General features: G+C 39.4%; 1 protein-coding gene and 1 pseudogene across 1 annotated transcript in view; both read left to right on the top strand.

Annotated features, from left to right (window-relative positions):
* Positions 1-20540, top strand: part of CDH12 (cadherin 12) — a 1390824-nt gene that overhangs the window by 1143663 nt on the left and 226621 nt on the right. The window lies entirely within an intron of this gene.
* Positions 7694-7811, top strand: LOC134929898 (5S ribosomal RNA; annotated as a pseudogene).

The following is a 20540-nucleotide window of genomic DNA, read 5'->3' as shown; positions in this document are numbered from 1 at the left end:
ATCACTGCAGACTGTTTGGTTCCTGGTTTGATGTCACAAACACACCCTGCATTTGGCTAGCCACTCCCCCGTTTCCCCAGCCACTCCTGCATTTTCGTCTGGCACTCCTGTGTTTTTTAGCACACTCCCGGAAAATGCTCTGTTACCAGTCCAGGTTTTAGTGATATCCATGCTTGAGCACAGGTGACTTAACTAGTACCTCAGTTATTTTGGTTTAATCATCTGTGCTGCAGCCTAGATACCACTAAAATCTGCACTGTTATTATATCTTGATGAACGAGGTTGGGAATGCCCGTTCTAAGTGCCTGCAAGTATTGATCTCTATGTGAGAAAAGTGAATTCTTCCATTAGCAATCACTTCTTTAATAAGGGTAGCTCAAAAATCTGTGGATGACTGCTCAGAAATTATTACCTTTTGTAATCATCAATTTCATTTGCTATGTCTATTTTAAATTATTTTTATAACCTACTTCATAATATTTTTGAGTGTAGGGGCATATCCACTTAACCATGGATACCCCCCCCCCCCCCCCCGAGCTAATTGTTGGCTTGGACCTATTCAACTAGGGGCTGTTTGTAAGTAAAGCAAAAAACGCAAGTACAGTTGCTTTATGTTGCTATGCAATCAGCAAATTCTTTTATATTTTTTCTGTGCAATGTAAATACTGTCTGCTTTTACATGTAACCCACAAATGAAGGACAGCTTTCTATTCAACTGCAATTGAGATTTCATTTTGAACACACCCCACGAAAATCTATAGTATACTGCATCTCTCTGGATCCTTTGGGACACGTGATCGGATAGTGATCATGTGACCAACAAATGACTTTCTGATTCCGATATGAGCGTTTTTATAATGATAGATGTTTTTACAATACTCATTTTTGGAATATCTCAAGATGATACTTTGGTGAGTAAGTTTGTCTTCTTAACTCTGTACTTATATTACTGACAATGGATGGGATAATTAATATACACACACATGCAAGTGTTTGTCCCAATCGTTGGGGTATATAAATGTGCTCCATGGAAAATCCATTTATGCTTCTGATGAAACTGGGTACTGCTCTGCCCGGAGAAATGTGTCAAGCTGCAAGCTGCTCCACATTGTCTCCAGTCACCACTTACAGCGATTTCTTTGGACTTATTGGATCCTTTTGGACTGAGCTCAATTCCCTCTAAAACACCATTACATGGACCCCCACAGGATTTAAATGTGGAACCCTTACCATCTGGCAAATTGCAATATCTGCCAAGGGATCACCATTAATTATTCTTGTGCTGGTAATATCGCATTGAATCAATTGGTGTAAAAACTGTTGGATGCAAGAAGTCCTATTGCATGTTATATCATTACCAGTGTTAATAGTGAGACAGTGTTTGGAGCATAATTATTTTAAAGATTTTGTAATTGTAATACATTTGTTACATTTATGATCCCAACCGTTTGTTTTTAATAGTGTATGAAACAAACGTAACAACAGCGTTAGTATACTGTTTTTTTCTTGCAATTCCAAACTTTTAGGGTTTGACACCCCTTTACCAGCTGCTATTGGTAGCGCATTGGTTATACTGTACCTTTTTCTTTACTACATAGTTTTTTGTCATTCCACTGCTGCAACCATGAGATGTTTCAACGACAGAAACAATAGAAGGCTATCTTACTTATCTAATTGGGATAAATCACAACAAAATGCACCTGAATCGATTTTACTGATATGTATAAAGATTTGAACAAACTTGAGGATTTATTAAAGGCATAGTCCAGACACTGGTTAGATAGCACCAACCTCAAACTCTATATTAATAAGAAAATGATACCAAGATGCTTCTGCCTTTTAAAACCCTTAATATTCCAGAACAAGGATGAATTTTCAGAAAGAATGGGAACAACATTTAGACAGCTGTTCTCTCACCCTTATGTGTTTGATTGTGAAATATAGAACATCTAAAGTACATTCTATAGAGAAGGAAGTGGAAACATTGAAAAAAATCGAAGGAGAAACATAGTTTAAGACCAGAATACAAGGAGAAAGATAGAATGATCAATTAAAGAGAGATTAGTTTTAAAATGACTTTGATAGAATCAAAACAGAAAAAGATGCAGAGAGATTTATTTGATTATCCAAACAGTGTGGTGAGATCCTATAAAAAAAGATAGGTCCACTCATTGGGAGGAAAAAACAAAAAAATATACACAAAGCTTTAGCAAAGGAGGAAGGTATAATGAACATACTGTAGTTCAAATAATTTTAGACACCGGGGAAATTACTTTTCCCACTCTAACAGATATGCACCATTAGGGGAAAATCACACTCCCCATTTGGATAGATTTGCCCAAAAGAAAAATAGTAGGAGAGAAAGCTCTTCTTATGGAATCCCCAAAGAACAGTTAGACAGAGAGTTTACCAGGGAGCGTACATCTAGGAGTGATTTTTTAGGGGCTCGCATAAGATACATCAGCTGGGGAAATCCAAATCACCAAAATGGGGACCTGGGGGGCACATCAAAAAGACAAAGAATCACAAGTCAAGAGGCGTTAGAGGAGGTAGAAAGGAAAAACCCAAGAAGAGTCTGAAAACTAAGATATGTAAGAAACCAATGGATATATTCAATCTATCAAGTAAACATTGGATGAGAGCCAACTTTCTTTGCTCAGTAAAGGCTTAAAGTTTTCTTCAACATCTTTGATTTGTACATTGACCTAAATAGGTACATACATACTATGTGCCCTAAACGCTATTTCACTAAAAAACACTTGACAGAGCAAAATGATGACTCAATTCCAATAGTAATAGATAGTACTGACCACACTCTTTTGTGTACATTAGAGGAACTCTGGGAGGAAAACCTTTTTAATATGGGTAATATATCCCCACCTAAGTAAGTCTATGATGTTAATAATGAAGGAAAGTTTCAATTTAAATCAGAATTTTTTCCAATATGTGCCATAAGCAGCAGTATTGAGACTTTTTACAGTGACTCTTGAAGATTTAAAAAATCTTTGTACACAGGATAAAAGTCAAAGTACAAATCTTTCTAAAAAAAAGAGCACTTTATATTTTGACAAATGACACGTCAATAATAATCAAAGATGCCAACAAAGTCAGTGGGTTGGACATATTAAATAGTGTTGACTATATAAACAAATCTTTAAGACAACTCAGTTATACTAATTTCTATCAAATATTACCTTCAGACCCCACTGGGGACTTCTTGTTATAACTACGCAAACTTCTAAACTCAGCTGAAATCTCGGGGTCATACCTGTATCCAGGGAAGAACTACAAATCTTACTTCCTTCTTTTCTCACTACCCCCATATTTTATTATCTGGCCAAAATTTTCAAATCTCTTATCACCCCCCCTGGGCGCCCTATTATTTCTGGTATCAATTCACTTACTTCTAATTAGTCCTTTTATGTTGAATCATTTTTACAATCTAGGATTTCCTCACTGAGGTCTCATCTAAAGGATACTACTTATTTTTTAAATCAAATTCAAACATCCAGTGTAAGGATAGCTATGCTTTCTTGACACTTGACTTTACTTCATTATACACAAACATACCACATTCTGTAGGTCGTGATGTCATTTCTAGGAAACCATCATTTGATGGGGACCTCAGCGAGGAACACCACTCTTCTTTTGGATTGTATTGGCTTTATTCTGTCTCACAATTATTTTTTATTTCAAGACACTTTTTATCTTCAGGTGATAGGAATGGCCATGGGGACCAGATTTGTACCCAGTTATGCAAACCTATACATGGAGGAGCTCGAGCAAACCCATGTGTGGGAGAGTCCCTGGGCGCAGAATCTGGTCTTCTATGGCAGTTACATTGATGATCTGTTTATTGTTGTGGATGGGGATCTTTCACTAGCTCACCTCAATTCCAGTTCTTATAATTTATCTTTCACCTCACAGTTTAACACTTCTCGGATCGATATCCTGGATGTGACCTTCAAGATTGTTAATAATCAGATCATTACTTCCAATTTTACTGAGAGTGTCAACACGAATGCATATCTAAATTATCAGAGTACCCACTATAAACCTTGGAAAGAAAACATTCCTAAAGGCCAACTCATGCATCTAAGATAAAATTGTACACATTTAGAAACTTTCAAAGAACAATCATCGGTTATGCTAGATTAATTTAGGACATGTGGGTACCCAGAGGATCTATTACAAAAAGCACTTACAGAGGTATTAACTATGGATAGGCATGCACTCTTACAGAAGAAAAACACCCATACAAAACAAATCCAAATATAAAAGAAGAGAATTGACATTTGGCTTTAACTTGTAAATTTAATAATAGGTCAGCGGACATTAGGAACATAATTTCTCACAATTATGGAATACTTAGGCAGGAAAACATATTGGGGGACATTCTACCCGAAAAACCACAGGTTATTTTCAGTAAAAATAAATCACTATAAAGTATCTTGGCACCTAGTCATCTACAGAAAATAAAAAACAAACAAGTTATTCACATCAGTCAGATTGGTTGATACAGAGGCCACATGTTTTTTTATGTGAAAAAGTGAGAAGCACCATGTGCACACATATGGATAGAAGGACTTTATTTGTTAACAAACCACATCAAAAATATCCATATTATTTGAAATCTTTCATAAAATATGATACCATTTATGTGGTATATGTACTTACCTGTGGCTGTGGCCTACATTATGTAGGTCTTTGAGAACAAGATTTATAGAACACAGATGCAATATAATCAATAAAAATATTAAACATAGTGTACCTCATCATTTCAATGTTTCCATAATGGTAACCTTGCAACTTTATCTATCATTGGTGTACAATCAATACCTCAGACCAACACAGGAGGTGATAGATATAATACTCTATGTCGTAGAGACATCTACTGGACCCTACAATTTAATAGTCTACACTCTGTGGGAATGAATGAAAAAATGTAGTTAAATTCAGTACTATAGGTGTTTAATTTGCATTACGCCAAATCTCTGAGGAGGAAATTTTTCCATTCTCTATCTATAGAACCTCTTGGGCTGCATCATAATTCTCTGATCTGCATCTTTATACTTTATACTTTATTAATACTATTTGATGTACATTTATTTAATTTTTTTGTCTTTCTAATGCATATTATAATGTGAATTTTTCTATGAGAACAATCCAATTCAATAGAAGGTAAAACAAGTGGAACCTCCACACTTATTATTTGATAATAGAAAATACCAGATTGTAACTTTGTAATCCTCTGTGTCTATCATATATAAGCCAGAAGCAACAGAAACATTTCTTTATCTATAGTTATGGTGATGATTTCTAAAGAACTGAATATTTGTAACCTAAAACTCTATGTACTTTTTCTACGTTAAATTTGGTTACCATGACATCACATTTTTTTTTATACATGATTGACTAAGCACTAATTTAGTGTACTATTAAACCTATGTTGCTATGAGCTTATAGTGCTCATAAGTTTGTTATTTTGGTTAACTTTATCTAAAAGGATTTAATATTACATATATTTTAACTCACAGTTGTTATGAAAAGCAGGGAGACCAATCGGATCCTCAGATATAGAGAACATATTTCTCGATGGTTGAGCACTTGACTATGGTTCGGTCATGTGACTATGTGTGGTCAGGTGACCGGGAATTGTGATTTCTGTTTATTCACTATAAAGGCTGCAGTGTTTTGGTCCGGTCACGTGACCGGGACCATGATCGTAATTCTGGGCCTGCAATTGGCTCCTTAGGGACACGTGATCGGATAGTGGTCATGTAACCAACAAATGATTTCCTGATTCTTATATGAACAGTTTTATAATGATAGATGTTTTTACAATACTCGTTTTTGGAATGTCTCAAGATGTAACTTTGGTGAGTAAGTTTGCTTTCTTAACTTTGTACTTATATAACTGACAACGGATAGGATAATTCATATACACACACATACTGTACAAGTATAAGTGTGCTCCATGAACAATCCATTTATGCTTCTGATGAAACTGGGTGCTGCTCTGCTCGGAGAAACGCGTCAAGCTGCAAGCTGCTCCACATTATCTCCAGTCACCACCTACATCAATTTCTTTGGATCCTTTTGGACTGAGCTCAATTCCCTCTAAAATACCATTACATGACACCTACAGGATTTAAAAGTGGAACCCTTACCATCTGGCAAATTGCAATATCTGCCAAGGGATCACCATGAATTATACTTGTGCTGGTAATATCGCATTGAATCAATTGGTGTAAAAACTATTGGATGCAAGAAGTCCTATTGCATGTTATATCATTACCAGTGTGGTGATATTAATAGTGAGACAGTGTTTGAAGCATAATTATTTTAAAGATTTTGAAATAAATTTGTTACATTTATGATCCCATGCGTTTGTTTTTAATACAGTGTAAGAAACAAGAGTAACAACAGTGCTGGTATACAATTTTTCCTTGCAATTCCAATCTTTTAGGGTTTGACACCCCTTTACCAGCTGCTATTAGTAGCGCAGTGATTATTCCTTTTTCTGTATCTCTCTGCACGTAACATTTGCCCCACTTGCAGTGCAACATGGTTTTACTCAATTGCTTGCTTTTTTACTTTACTTACAAACATGAATCAGGCACTAGGTTCTGCATCCCGAGCATGTTAAGCACAGGGATGCACTTTTCCTTGTAGCCTCAAGAGCTGCAAGGAAAAGCCTGCATTAAAATGCATCCTTGGTATTTAATGCAGAGGGAAACTCACATATTCCTGCTTTTTACACAAAATCTAAGGGGTATTGCAAGTACGACAACTGGAAGTGAACAAGCCCAGCTGTATGGGGGAAATGCGTCTTCCTTCACATATGGGCCCATTATCCTTTACCTCCTAACCAATGGATTCCATACCTTATCCACTTCATTTGACTTCTGCCAACCAACATGCTGCACTGACAGTGCCCCCCAGCGTTACTTTGCCACTCAGGGACCTGAGTGGTAACTGGTACCTTTTTTCTGTCTGTTTCCTTCAGATTACTAGCACTATTTAATTTACTTTATATATGGTATTGATCATTTTAAGTATTAACTGCAATATTAATTGTGCTGTTTCTGTGTATGGAAGCTTATTTTATGCATATAACTCATGCCCAATATATATGAATGCCTATGGTAAAGATGCCCTTTTTCTGCTTGCATTTAATGCCTGGTTATGGGGTACATATAATCTTTCCATTGGTGGCCCTTTGAATTTCAGTGTGAGATATCATAACTTTTGCGAACACACAACAGTACCTCTGTGGATATAATTATTGTGTAATATCCTGAATCTATCACACATATATATTCAGATATGTTCATGGCAAAGATGTCCTTCAAATTTACATCTCAAGCTTGATGATTGTGATTATACAATTTTTTTTACTTCTGGTATCTTGTATTTGTGAGCCTTAGGAAAGTTACCAATATATTTTCAACCATATTATGGTATTTCTGTGGATATAACTTGTGCCAAATTAGGAATCCAGCATTATTCTTCTCTCTTTTCCTACTTTGTGGACTCTCATCCACGATTCAGAGAATTCTCTGTCTAACGCGGACAGCAGATCCACGCTTCACAAATCTGTGAATTCTTCCTGTTACTATTCTCTCTCAAGGACACCCTGAGATGTTATTTCAGGTGCACTCTCATTAGTGGTCAGGATATGTGTTTTATCGTCTACTATCACACCACACCATATACACCCAATCTCGTCTGATCTTGGAAGCTAAACGGTGTTGGGCATGGTCAGTACCTGGAAGGGTGACCCCAGGGAATACTATGTGTAGTAGCATACACTACAAATTGTTCCTGATTTAACACTAACAGCAGGATCACCACTACTCCCTTCCTTCTGACTTAATTCTAAAGCTCATGCCCAAATTCCAATCAATTGTATCCAACTTACTACCTATAGGCTTCAGACTGGTTGGGTTCTGTTACATGCTTTCCATGTTGATATTTAATAATAAGGATAATGGCCATTGGATATTAAAGGTCCTGAAATTCCAATCTGTGACTTTAACGCACTGAGGTCTCATTAACACAAGCATTGCTTGTACTGGTGTGATGAGATAATGTTGCAGTACTGATAGTGTCTGCAGTCTCTCATCAATCTATTATTGATATAGATAACCAGAACATATTTTAATTTTTGAATCTTTATATTTACCAGTATATCATAATAGTGATTCTGTGTATACAGCTGTGGGATACTATAATATTCTATGCATATAAATAAAATTTGGTTTTAAATCACCTATTCAACATACTCTGTCATTTAACACAATAATAACAAGTGCGCCCGCACAAGAGTCTTCTTTTTTTCTTCCAACCTTCTCTAGCTATAATACTGACTCAGGGCGCACCACCAGATGGGCATAATTAGGGAGTTGCTATACTCCCAGGGGATTACCCAACTCTGGTTTCTCAATTAACTAACCTAATTTTGGTAGACTTGTGCGGAATCATTAACCTCTATTCACTGGGAAGTACCCAAGGTGCACAGAAAATAATTAATAGTAATAGTAATTTAATAGTTCCGGGTGTAAAACCCAGAGATTTTCCCCAAATGGTAAACTCCATGTTTAACTGGATATTACCCTAAGAAAGGTGCTGAGAAAAGAAATACATAAGGATATGTTGAGAGAGACAGATAAGTCATTTGGTATGGAATACGCTTAAAGTAGAGTAATAACAATGTTTTAAATATTTAATATGATATTTATAAAACCACTGTGATATTGATTTGTAATAGTGACTGGTTTATATTCTCAGTTTGAAGTGACATTTTTTATAAGGATACCACTAAATGAGTGGAATATCTGCATTTTCGTTTGGTGAGTTCATGCTGTACTTATGGTTTTAATTGTTTTCGATCTGTTTTTGTAATAATGTTTTTGATGTTAATGGGGTCCTTACTAAGCCCCGGAGAGAGATAAGGTAGGTGGATATAAAGCACCAGCCAATCAGCTCCTACCTGCCATGTTACAGTCTGTGTTTGAAAAATGACAGGAGTTGATTGGTTGGTACTTTATCTCTGTTCACTGTATCTCTCTCCAAGGCTTAGTACATAGATCACATTTTTGTTATATTTTTGATTTTGACTACTGTAAGCTTCACTTTGCAGTACGCAGTGTGAAGAGAACACACAAGATCTCTTCAAATATGCTTTCAAATTACCATAAAATGCCATCTGCTCCAGCTACAGTTTTACTGTTCTTATAATGTATTTGTTCATATACTGTATAAGGTATTCCTAAAAGGAGTATCTCTTAATTGATAGTTATCTTAGTGCATCCAATAGAATTTTTCAATTTCTATCACACAGGATCCCAACGCTTGGGATGCCAGCGGTCAGAATACCAACAGTGACATCCCAAACTGCAGGATCCCAACACCTTTTAGTTAAGTAGACTAACCCTAACTTCCCACTCCCCAAACCCTAACTTCTCACAGCCTGACCCTAAACATCCCCCACACACACAGACACACACACACACACACACACACACACACACACACACACACACACACACACACCCTGCTGCTTAACCCTAACCCTTTCCGGTGATGCCTATCCATAACCCCCCCTTTTTGGGCCTAAACTTAACCCTCCCTCTCTGCAGCCTAACCCCAACCCTCCCCACCTATGTTGGGATACCAGCATCAGTCTTCTAACCTACAGTATGTTGGTATACTGGCATTGGTATTCCGTCTACCAGTATCCAAATGCTGGTATGCTGATTGAATCCCATTATGTGATAATATTAATATCCTTATATATTTGTCATGATGTTTAATGAATGCAGATATTGCAAAAGTTGGTAAATATAACACAGTATTGAGTACATTTTAAATAAAATTAGCATCTAATTTATTTGTTTTTATATAATACCTTCATTAGTAACTGTAAAGAAATGATTCTTTTATGGTAAAGCCTGGTATAGTGTGCAGACATAACTTAAGGTGTTAAATCAAGGTGTTATTGTTACTGATTATAAACAGTACATAAGAGCTTTCCATCTCTCTTATGGAAGTTACCACTTCATATCTGGATTTAATAATAAGTCACAGACATAAAAAGGTTGTTCTGCAAAATAAAACTTTACCAAATTGCCAAGAATGATTAAAGCTAGTAACTTCACAGTCACACATATTCACCCCAGTCCTGCTCACATTACTGTTCCAGGCCTTAGAAATTGACCTACTATAATCTAACGGCATTTCATACTTTAGTTCAGGGGCGGAACTCCCAGAAGCAATGGAGATGTCTGCCTCCAGGCAGTGCCGTAACTAGACATTTTAGCGCTGTGTGCAAGAAACAGCATCGGTGCCCCTCCCCATATTCAAAATAGGACAAGTGTGCAAAAATATAGGGGCGTGACTTCATGGGGAAGGGGCGTGATGACAAAATAATACAAATTCATATTATGCTGCACAGTAGTCTTCATTATTAAAATTTTGCCACACATTAGCACCACTTACACACATTACACAGGTAGAGCCCCTTTTGCATATTACGCCAGTTAGAGTCCCTGTCACACATTACACCATGTAGAGCCCCATTTGACACATAACTCCAGGTAGATCCCCTATCACACATTACTCCAGTCAGAGCCCCTATCACACATTATGGCCGGTAGAGTCCCCTTTTACACTTTAAAACAGTTTGTTGTTCCTCCCCTTTAACGTTAACCAGCAACCATTTTGTTTTTTTAGTGTGGGTCTATTACAGTAGTCAAGCATGAAATAAATGTGCATATATTTGTTAATTTATATAGTTGCTAATTGTCCTAAACTGCTGCTTCCCCATCTTCTCCTCCTGGTCTGTCGCTTCTTTAATATCTGCTCCTCCTGACCTATCGCTTCCCCATCTCCTCCTCCTGACCTATCGCTTCTTCTATATCTTCTCCTCCCCACCTGTTGCTTCCCGATCTCCTCCTGCTCCTGACCTGTCGCTTCTATATCTTCTCCTCCCCACCTCCTCGTGACCTGTTGCTACCACATCTCTTCCCTTGGACCTTTCACTTCACTGTCTCCTCCTCTGGACCTGTCGTTTCTATATCTTCTCCTCCTGACCTGTCGCTACCCCATTACCTCCTCCTCCCCACCTGTCGCTTCCCTGTCTCCCTCTCCTCTTGACCTGTCGCTACCCTATCTCCTCTCAACCTTATTTTACCCTCATACTAACAATACTATCTAATCTAATGCACTCAGCAACCCCCCGCTACTCTCATCATACCCACACTGACATCTTCGTCACTCAAACACCTCCACTGCTCTGCTTCAAACTCACACTGACAGAACATATACTGTATATGCAAACTCACACTGACAGCACATGTACTGTATATGCAAACTCACACTGACAGCACATATACTGTATATGCAAACTCACACTGACAGCACATATACTGTATATGCAAACACACACTGACAGCACATATACTGTATATGAAAACTCACACTGACAGCACATATACTGTATATGCAAACACACACTGATAGCACGTATACTGTATATGCACACACCTTCCTCCCCTCCCCCCTGACACTGACAACTCTTTCACCCACAAACACATACACACACACACACACACACACACACACACACACACACACACACACACACAAAACTTCCCACACTGACAATGCACTTACAGAAGTCCTCTTCTCCACATTTAGGGGTCTTCTCTATTCAGGATGCAGCGCACTGGTGTTTGAGGCCACTCCCAATGCCGAGATGCGCTGCTGCGGTGTGCTGCTGGCTGCTCGATGCTTCCGCGGCCGCATCTTCTCTGTTTCCATTTTAATTATTTGATTTTGAATTTAAAAAATAAAAAAAGTTCACTATTGCCCTTACTTTTTGGGCTGACCAGTTGAAGCAACCAATAGAAGTGCTGTATTGCACTTGCTGCAGCACGTTCTCTCTCCAGACTTCCTCCTGTTAATTTGTGTGTGACTGTGCCCTCCCATCCACCCGTCCCCTCCTTCTCTGAAGTCTGCGTGCCAGCCAGTGTCTCCCGTTCCATTGGACAGCCGCCAGGCAGACTTGCGCTGCTCAACGGCGCTGGTGGCTGTCTGTCACTGTCAACATGAGTGTGCGGGATGGGAGACATGACATGCGCATGGCGCTCCTGAGACTGGGTAAGCCAGGGGGCAGAGCTGCAAGCTGTGTATGTCTCGTTTGTATGTAGTGGTTTGCTCAGCAAAGCCATAGCCAGATTAAGGGGGGGATGCAGGGCATACTGTACCCTGGGCCTCCCTTTGTCAGGGGGCCCCCCGGCCAGAGCACACTTACATCACTAGCTTTCCCTCTTAAGCAACAGCAGACCAGCAGCCAGAATGCGAGCAGGACAGTATGCAGTGCAGGCAGAGACACAAAAATATCATGTTTCATGAGCTACCACCAGAGCTTTCTGACCAGAGAAGAGATAAAAGGGTGGAGAGGGCTGCAAGTGACACAGGGATCCCAGCTTCTCCTTCTCCCCGCTTGGGTGTCTGAGTCCTTGTGTAAACAGTTATGCAACTAAACTGTTTGGGTCTAGAGATAGAGATATAGTCCTCCTGAGTCCTGTCTCAGTGTGTAAGTAGAAAAGAGGCTGCTGCTATTCTTGTATGTGACAAGATAATTATTTTATTTTTCTATGTGTAGTTTAAGGTTAAGTTGTCTTTGTTCCACTAAAATAAAATTTTCTAAAATAGTTGTCTTTCAATTAGGTGGAGCTATAAACAGTACCCAGGCATATTTAAACTATTAGTTAAGACTAATATACAACATTGGTTTAAATTTAATATACACAATCTATAACTCCCACCATGATCCGTTCCAGGAGGGACAAAATGTTCTCTACCTGGACTTCCCTCTTAATTTATGATTGCAATCACCTGTTTTGAAGTACCTTTTTTATCAATTAAATAGTTCAACACAGGAAGTCCAGGTAGAGAGCATTTTGTCCCTCCTGGAACGGGACATATTGGAAGGTATGCACAATTTATACATCCCTCACCTTCCATCGGGCACCCCTTTCTTAAGTGCCCCGGGCACCCCCAAGGCTTAATCCGGCCCTTACCACAGGATACTGTACATGGCAGCAGGCAGCATTGCAGCTAGCAGCGGGTAGTAGCCCTGCAGGTGTTGCCGAATGGTGTGCCCACAGCACATATGCGCTGTGTACCAGGCACCTTCGGCACACACCTAGTTACGGCTCTGCCTCCAGACTGTAAGCCCTAAAGGGGCACCTGCATGTACAGCAGCACCTGTGTGGTTTACAGCGGGATCCAAGTGTGACCACTGCTCTTCCAATGGAGCTCTGCAGAACACTGACAGCTGCAGACTTAGGGCCTAATTCAGACCTGATCGCAGTAGCAATATTTTTTCTCTAATGGGCAAAACCAGGGCCCTCATTCCGAGTTGTTCGCTCGCAAGGCGATTTTAGCAGAGTTACACACGCTAAGCCGCCGCCTACTGGGAGTGAATCTTAGCTTCTTAAAATTGCGAACGATGTATTCGCAATATTGCGATTACAAACTACTTAGCAGTTTCAGAGTAGCTTCAGACTTACTCGGCATCTGCGATCAGTTCAGTGCTTGTTGTTCCTGGTTTGACGTCACAAACACACCCAGCGTTCACCCAGACACTCCTCCGTTTCTCCAGCCACTCCCGCGTTTTTTCCGGAAACGGTAGCGTTTTTATCCACACGCCCATAAAACGCCGTGTTTCCGCCCAGTAACACCCATTTCCTGTCAATCACACTACGATCGCCGGAGCGAAGAAAAAGCCGTGAGTAAAAATACTATCTTCATAGCAAAATTACTTGGCGCAGTCACAGTGCGAACATTGCGCATGCGTACTAAGCAGAAAAACGCTGCGATGCGAAGAAAATTACCGAGCGAACGACTCGGAATGAGGGCCCATGTGCAGTGCAGGTGGGGCAGATATAACATGTGCAGAGAGTGTTAGATTTGGGTGGGGTGTGTTCAAACTGAAATCTAAATTGCAGTGTAAAAATAAAGCAGCCAGTATTTACCCTGCACAGAAACAATATATCCCACCCAAATCTAACTCTCTGCACATACTATATCACCCCTATCTGCAGTGCACATGGTTTTGCCCATTAGAGAAAGATTTTGATGCTGCGATCAGGTCTGAATTAGTCCCTTAATCAGTTCTGTCCCAGGAGCCCTGCTAACACCTGCAATAGAGGACAGGATATCCCCCACCTGATACCACTCAGCCTGCGCTGCTACAAGCGACAGTGCTGCTAAACTGTGAAATGAGACCCACCAGTGAACGCTGATTTTGCGTGCTGCAGATGGCTTAATCACAGCATTGCTGGAGCCCTGCTAATTTCAGGGCTCTAATTTCAGGGCTTCAGGTTCTCTGGCACCTATAGACCGGCTGAGTTTTTAGGTATGGGGGGCACCAAGCTGCAACTTGCCTTCGGCAGACTGGGAGGAAAATGAGCCCCTGCTTTAGTTCTTCGAGTAGTCTCTACATGTATTCATTGCAAATGCTAGGTAAATATATAATTATAAATCTATAGGTGGGGTACTCCATAGGGCAGTAAAAGTCTTTTTATTAAGGAGCTCATTAAAAAAATAGCACATTCATACTAGAGAAAAAAATAAACTATCACTTTTCAGATAATTGGAGTTCCAACAGAACCGCACAGCATGATATGGAACAGATGACACTTTAAAGAATCAGACAGCTGAATAGATTACAATACCAGGGACGAGCTCAAACAAGTTACTTGTAGCTACTTCATAAAAAGTATTTTAATGCACTATGGATTGCCCCCTTCTATTGCCTTTTTAGAACTTTTTAAATCTCAGAGGATTTGGGTACGAGTAAATTCAAAGGGGGAGCTACAGAACTTTGAAGAGTTTTAATGTGGATGGCAATCTTGATGCCAATTTAAATGGATTACACGAGTAGATAGCCATTATCAAGAGAAAGCAGCTTTTTCCAACAGTGTTGTTGAATCTCTGAGACCTTTTATAAAGTTGGTCAGATTTACTAATATTTATTAACAGGATGTATATTGAAATTGTAAGTGAAACATATATGAAAAATGTGACTTCTGATCTACTGCTCAGGATGGGTGTAGTATGGAAGGTAGATAGTAACTAGGTCGACAGTGTCTAGGTCGACCACTATTGGTCGACAGTAACTGGGTTGACAGGGTCTCTAGGTCGACAGGGTCTCTATGTCGACAGGGTCTTTAGGTTGACATGGTTTATGTCGACAGGTCAAAGGGTCGACATGAGTTTTTTAATGTTTTTTTGGTGTACTTTTCTTCGTAGAGTGACCGGGAACCCCAATTAGTACACCGTGTCCACCCGCATGGCTCACTTTGCTCACCATGCTTCGGGCAATGTGCCTCGCTCCGCTACCACTTCGCTCGGCACAGATTACTATTCCAATCGTAAACCACGTGGATCGTTAAGTATGAATAGGTTCAAAAAAGAAAAAAAATCATTGATAACTCATGTCGACCTTTTGACCTGTCGACCTAGAACATGTCGACCTAGAGACTCTGTCGACCTAGTTTCTGTCAACCAATAGTGGTCGACCTAGAAACTGTCAAGCTAGTTACTGTCGACCTAGAGACCGGATCCCGCTCAGGATACAGAATTGGTATAATGGTAATACAGTGTATGTACCTATTTTTTGCTGCTGATTCCAAATACAGTACTTACTGCAGGGACACATTTCCGAAAAGATTCTGGCATTAAAAGCTAAAAGCTTTAATAAAAGCTTTGCATTTGCTTTTTTGGTACTTTTGTACTGTATGATCAAATAATTTTTGCATGATATCTAAATACTACAGTACATCATTTACACTATGGCGTGTATTGTCCTATGCATATTTTATTTTTATACGTAAGCAAGGTATCTGATAGTTACATGCCCCTAGTACAGTGATGGGGAACCTTTGGCTCTCCAGCTGTTGTTGAACTACACATCCCAGCATGCACTGCTACAGTGTTAGCATGGTCAAATAGCAAAACTGTAGCAGGGCATGCTGGGATGCGTAGTTCAACAACAGCTGGAGTGCCAAAGGTTTCTCATCACTGCCTTAGGGGGTCATTCCGAGTTGATCCCTCGCTAGCTGTTTTTAGCAGCCGTGCGAACGCATAGTCGCCGCCCATAGGGCAGTGTATTTTAGCTTTGCAAGTGTGCAAACGCCTGTGCAGCCAAGCAGTACAAAAACAGTTTGTGCAGTTTCTGAATAGGTCGAACCTTACTCAGCCGATGCGATCACTTCAGTCTGTCCGGTCCCGGAATTGACGTCAGACACCTGCCCCGCAAACGCTTGGACATGCCTGCGATTTTCCAACCACTCACAGAAAACGGTCAGTTGACACCCATAAACGTCTTCTTCCTGTCAATCATCTTGCAATCGGCTGTGCAAATGGATTCTTTGTTAAATCCATTGCCCAGCAACGATCCGCTTTGTACCCATACGACGCACCTGCGCATTGTGGTGCATACGCATGTGCAGTAGTGACCTAATCGCTGCGCTGCGAAAAACGGTAGCGTGCAATAATGTCGGAATGACCCCCTTAGTCCATAACCCCAATTATCTAAACTACATTGGTATTTAAAACAATATATTACCCGTAATAAAAATTGTAATAATACTTAGAGGTATTGAATCAGCAAAGTAAAGGTTAGTTGCCGTGATAAAGGAGATAGATGCTTTCCACCGTGTCTATTTTGTCGAAGATACATTGCAAAAAATGACTGCAAGATATAAACATTGATCTTACTAAAGTTTCAAAATCGTTTGAGGAACAGTAGATATTTATTTCCTCCCAAAGAATATTTTGTTGCATAAAAAGCATTAGATGTAATATAATAGTCCCATTGTTCGGGGAATTTCTATTTTCTTGTGCTGTGTCTGTAAGTCTTCAGGGAGTTAGTTTGGCATCTGATGTTGAACATGTTCTTTAATAGCTTCTGTGAGAACCGACTCTAGGTGGTTTCTAATTAGACACTCCCAGATGGTAAAGAAAAAGCAGCTGCAGTCCCAGCTGGATATAAAATATACGAGGTACTTGCTATGCTTTATGTGCAGGGGTTAATATGTTTTCTTGAGAGATTTACATTCAAGAAGTTTTTTATTTCACCAATGCAACTTTCATTCCTATGCATATCTCCATGTGGATTGCGGACCATTAAATGCTAAAACAAGACGTTTGCAGCTTTCAAAAGATCTTTTCACAGGCTAAGATTATATGCTGCTTCTGAGTGTATAGCATGGAGAAAGATGCCATTCTATCTGAGACGGGAATTGTTGCTCTTTGAGCCGTAACACCTGCATCAGCAATGTCACAAGTTGTGACTCTCAGATGCGCTTTTAATGTTTCCTACTGCTGTAGAAGAGAAATCTAACAATAAAAGTTGAATCTGCTAGGGTTCTGCAAATTGTTCTTTTCTTTTGTTGTACATAGAATGATTGAGTAGTATGTGAAAACATAGAAAACCAGAAATATATGTTACAAGATACTTTGCAAAACCAATAAATGGAAAAATGTTTAGTGTTGCTATTCTGCTAATTTATCACAAAAGAGATAGTGGCATACTTACAGTGTTGTTATTATTATGTTGTTTATTGAACCACTTAGACTTAAGCCACCATTTATTATTATCAATAAGTTGCACATTGGAGCAGCAGTAAGGTTCTTTCCAATATACAGCAAGTCTTGATAAATGCTAATCATCTTAACAAGAAGAAATTATTTTTATGCAGTGACATAAGTTGCAGATAGTTGGTTTGGATATTAACAATCTATATTGCTTTTGTTTAATGTTTGCAATTATTTATTGTGATGAGTGTACACTTCCAAAGAGTGTACCTAAATATTTGCTATAAAATGTTAGTAATATATAATTTTAAATCAATTCTGAATGCTTTCGCTGTCAGAAATAGTGTGCCCAGGAGTGTAGCATAGTCAGAGCAGGTACAGTGTGTGCTCTGTTCACCAGGGTCAGTAGGGTGGCACTATCTGGGTCAAAACACTGGAACCAGTCTAGTAGCAGCTGGTCTGATTACTCCCATACTTGCTGCTGATGAGATTATGTCATGTGACTGCTGCAATCACATGACACACACTGACACAGGTGGAAGTTGCTGTTATAGGTCCTGCATGAAAAAGGTAATAAAAAAATGTGATTTGTGGAGCAATCTAATGTGCAGCATGTACTATAGGTGTGCAATGCACATGTTGCTTTCGGTTGGAAGCTAGTGACAGGCGGGCGGGATCCCGGTTGTCAGCATACTGATGCTGGGATCCCGGTCGCCAGAATGCTGACAGGGGGGCGAGTGCAATGAAGCCCCTTGCAGGCTCGGTGGCTCAATGCACTTGCCACAAGTTCTGTTCCCACTCTATGAGTATTGTGGACACCCACAAGTGGGAATAGTCCTGGGCCCCATGCCGGCATTCTGGCCATCGGGATCCCGGTATCGGTATTCTGCCTACCGGGATACCGACCACCGGGATCATAACTGCATCCTATTGCTTTGCATGGGGAGTATGTTGGTGTGCAGAGGGAATGTGCATTCTCCTGTCAACTTAATGCTGTTGACAATTTGAATGTCTTATTGTCAACAAAGCAAATGTATTCTGGTCATGTTGGTGTGCAGAAGACTACACAGAGATGTAGCTAATTTAGTATGATATATGCTACCACATAGGGTGATTACTAAAATACTAGGAAACCTGATCTTGGGGTCATAATTAGATCATCACTTGAATGCAACCCTGGACATACAGTTTACATGCAGTATATGGCTATGTAAGAATTGTAATATAAAAAAAATACATTCTGTTGGTAATGCTTGTAAAAAAATGGAAAACACATTTTGTATGTGATCTTGGATCTATTTATAATAAATGCACAATAGGGGAAATTTACTAAAGGTCGATATTGGATGATTTTGGACAATTCTAATTGATCGAAAATCAATTAAAATCGATCTCAATCGATGTTGTGTTTCAGATGGCTAAAACACACATTTGCTAACAGATGATTTTATTATAGTCATTTTAAAATATTAATAAATGTGTGTTTTGGCCAAGGAAGTACAACATTGTTTTGGATCAATTTTAAATCGATCACTAATCAACCTTCAGTCAATTCCTCCTAAGTCTGCATACTGTCATTATCAACAAAAATGGTAGGTTTAAATATTAACCTCCTTATATTTAAAATAGAGACTAATATATATATATATATATATATACTGTACATCTGTGGCATGGTTTACATTTTCCTATAACACTTCAACAAAAATATAACTTTGCAAAAATAAAATGGTAATAAACAAAATCTGAGCTGTTACCTTATATACAGTAAAAGAAAGAGTGTCTAATACTGTGAGATATAAAGCTACAGTATCATCTCACTGTTCTATATAAAGGCATTTGTCATGTCTTCTAATAACCTTACATTTCAAAAGAGTAGTGCATCTTTCCTTATATAATTAAATCCAGTGATCACATCTTCTGAAGTAATGTTGCACCCACCTGCCATGCACCATTATAATCCAGCAGACATTTTCAATCAATTGAATAGTATAGAGGTCAGACATTGTTCCGTTCTTTTCATCTTGGATACTGAGTCCCCCTACATTTCTATCCATCATGAAAAAGGTTTAAGAGCATTGAAATTGCTTTATTAACACTTGTGGAATGATGTCTTTAAAGCACTCTGCATTTTATACTGATCAACTGGGCATTTGTGCTTTAAAACAGCTATTTTTTTTATTTAGTTGATTGATTGATTGATTGATTGATTGATTGACAGTTAGTTGCATAGTGCAGCAAATTCCTTTGCACTTTACAATTGGAACCAACAGTATTACAACAAAACTGGGTTTTAACAGACAGTCATAGAGGAAGCTTACAATATATAGGGAAATAGGTATCATGGGAAGGTCACGGGCGGATCCAGAAGAAAATGAAAAAGAGGGCACCATGATAGGAGAACAGTAAGTTATATTTACATGCACCTAAGGCACGCGCTCCCAGATAAGGTGTGTGGTATCACAGGGGGCGTGGCCTCAAAGAATACACCATCAGGCAATGATTGGCTGTAGGAGCGCATCCTGGTTTATTGCCAATGTTTCACCCTGATGAAAAGGCTGATTGGGTCTTGAAATGTTGGTCACCTGTATAATTAGTTATGGGAGCCTGGAATGCACCACAGCACAATATAATTATTAAAGTTTTTAGTTAGTGGTGGCAGGTGCAGCATACCTTGTTTTGGGCACTGCACTGAGACTCAGACTGCAGGACACGAACTGCCCATCTTTGATTAGCAAAAGCAGCCAGCTGGATCTCCAAAAAGCAGCATAAGACATCTGCAGGACAGCCCTGTCACAATCACACAGGCCGCCTTCTCAAAGCTGAGCTGAGTTTGACTGCGCCTAGCATGGTGGTAAAGGAAGTGGAGGAGGAAGTGCTGAGAAACTGTGCGGTGCAGTGAGGGCTAATGAAGCCTTCTGCAC

This window comes from Pseudophryne corroboree, chromosome 5 (assembly GCF_028390025.1).
Source record: "Pseudophryne corroboree isolate aPseCor3 chromosome 5, aPseCor3.hap2, whole genome shotgun sequence".
Taxonomy (NCBI): Eukaryota; Metazoa; Chordata; class Amphibia; order Anura; family Myobatrachidae; genus Pseudophryne; species Pseudophryne corroboree.
This window is presented reverse-complemented; position numbering and strand designations above follow the sequence as displayed.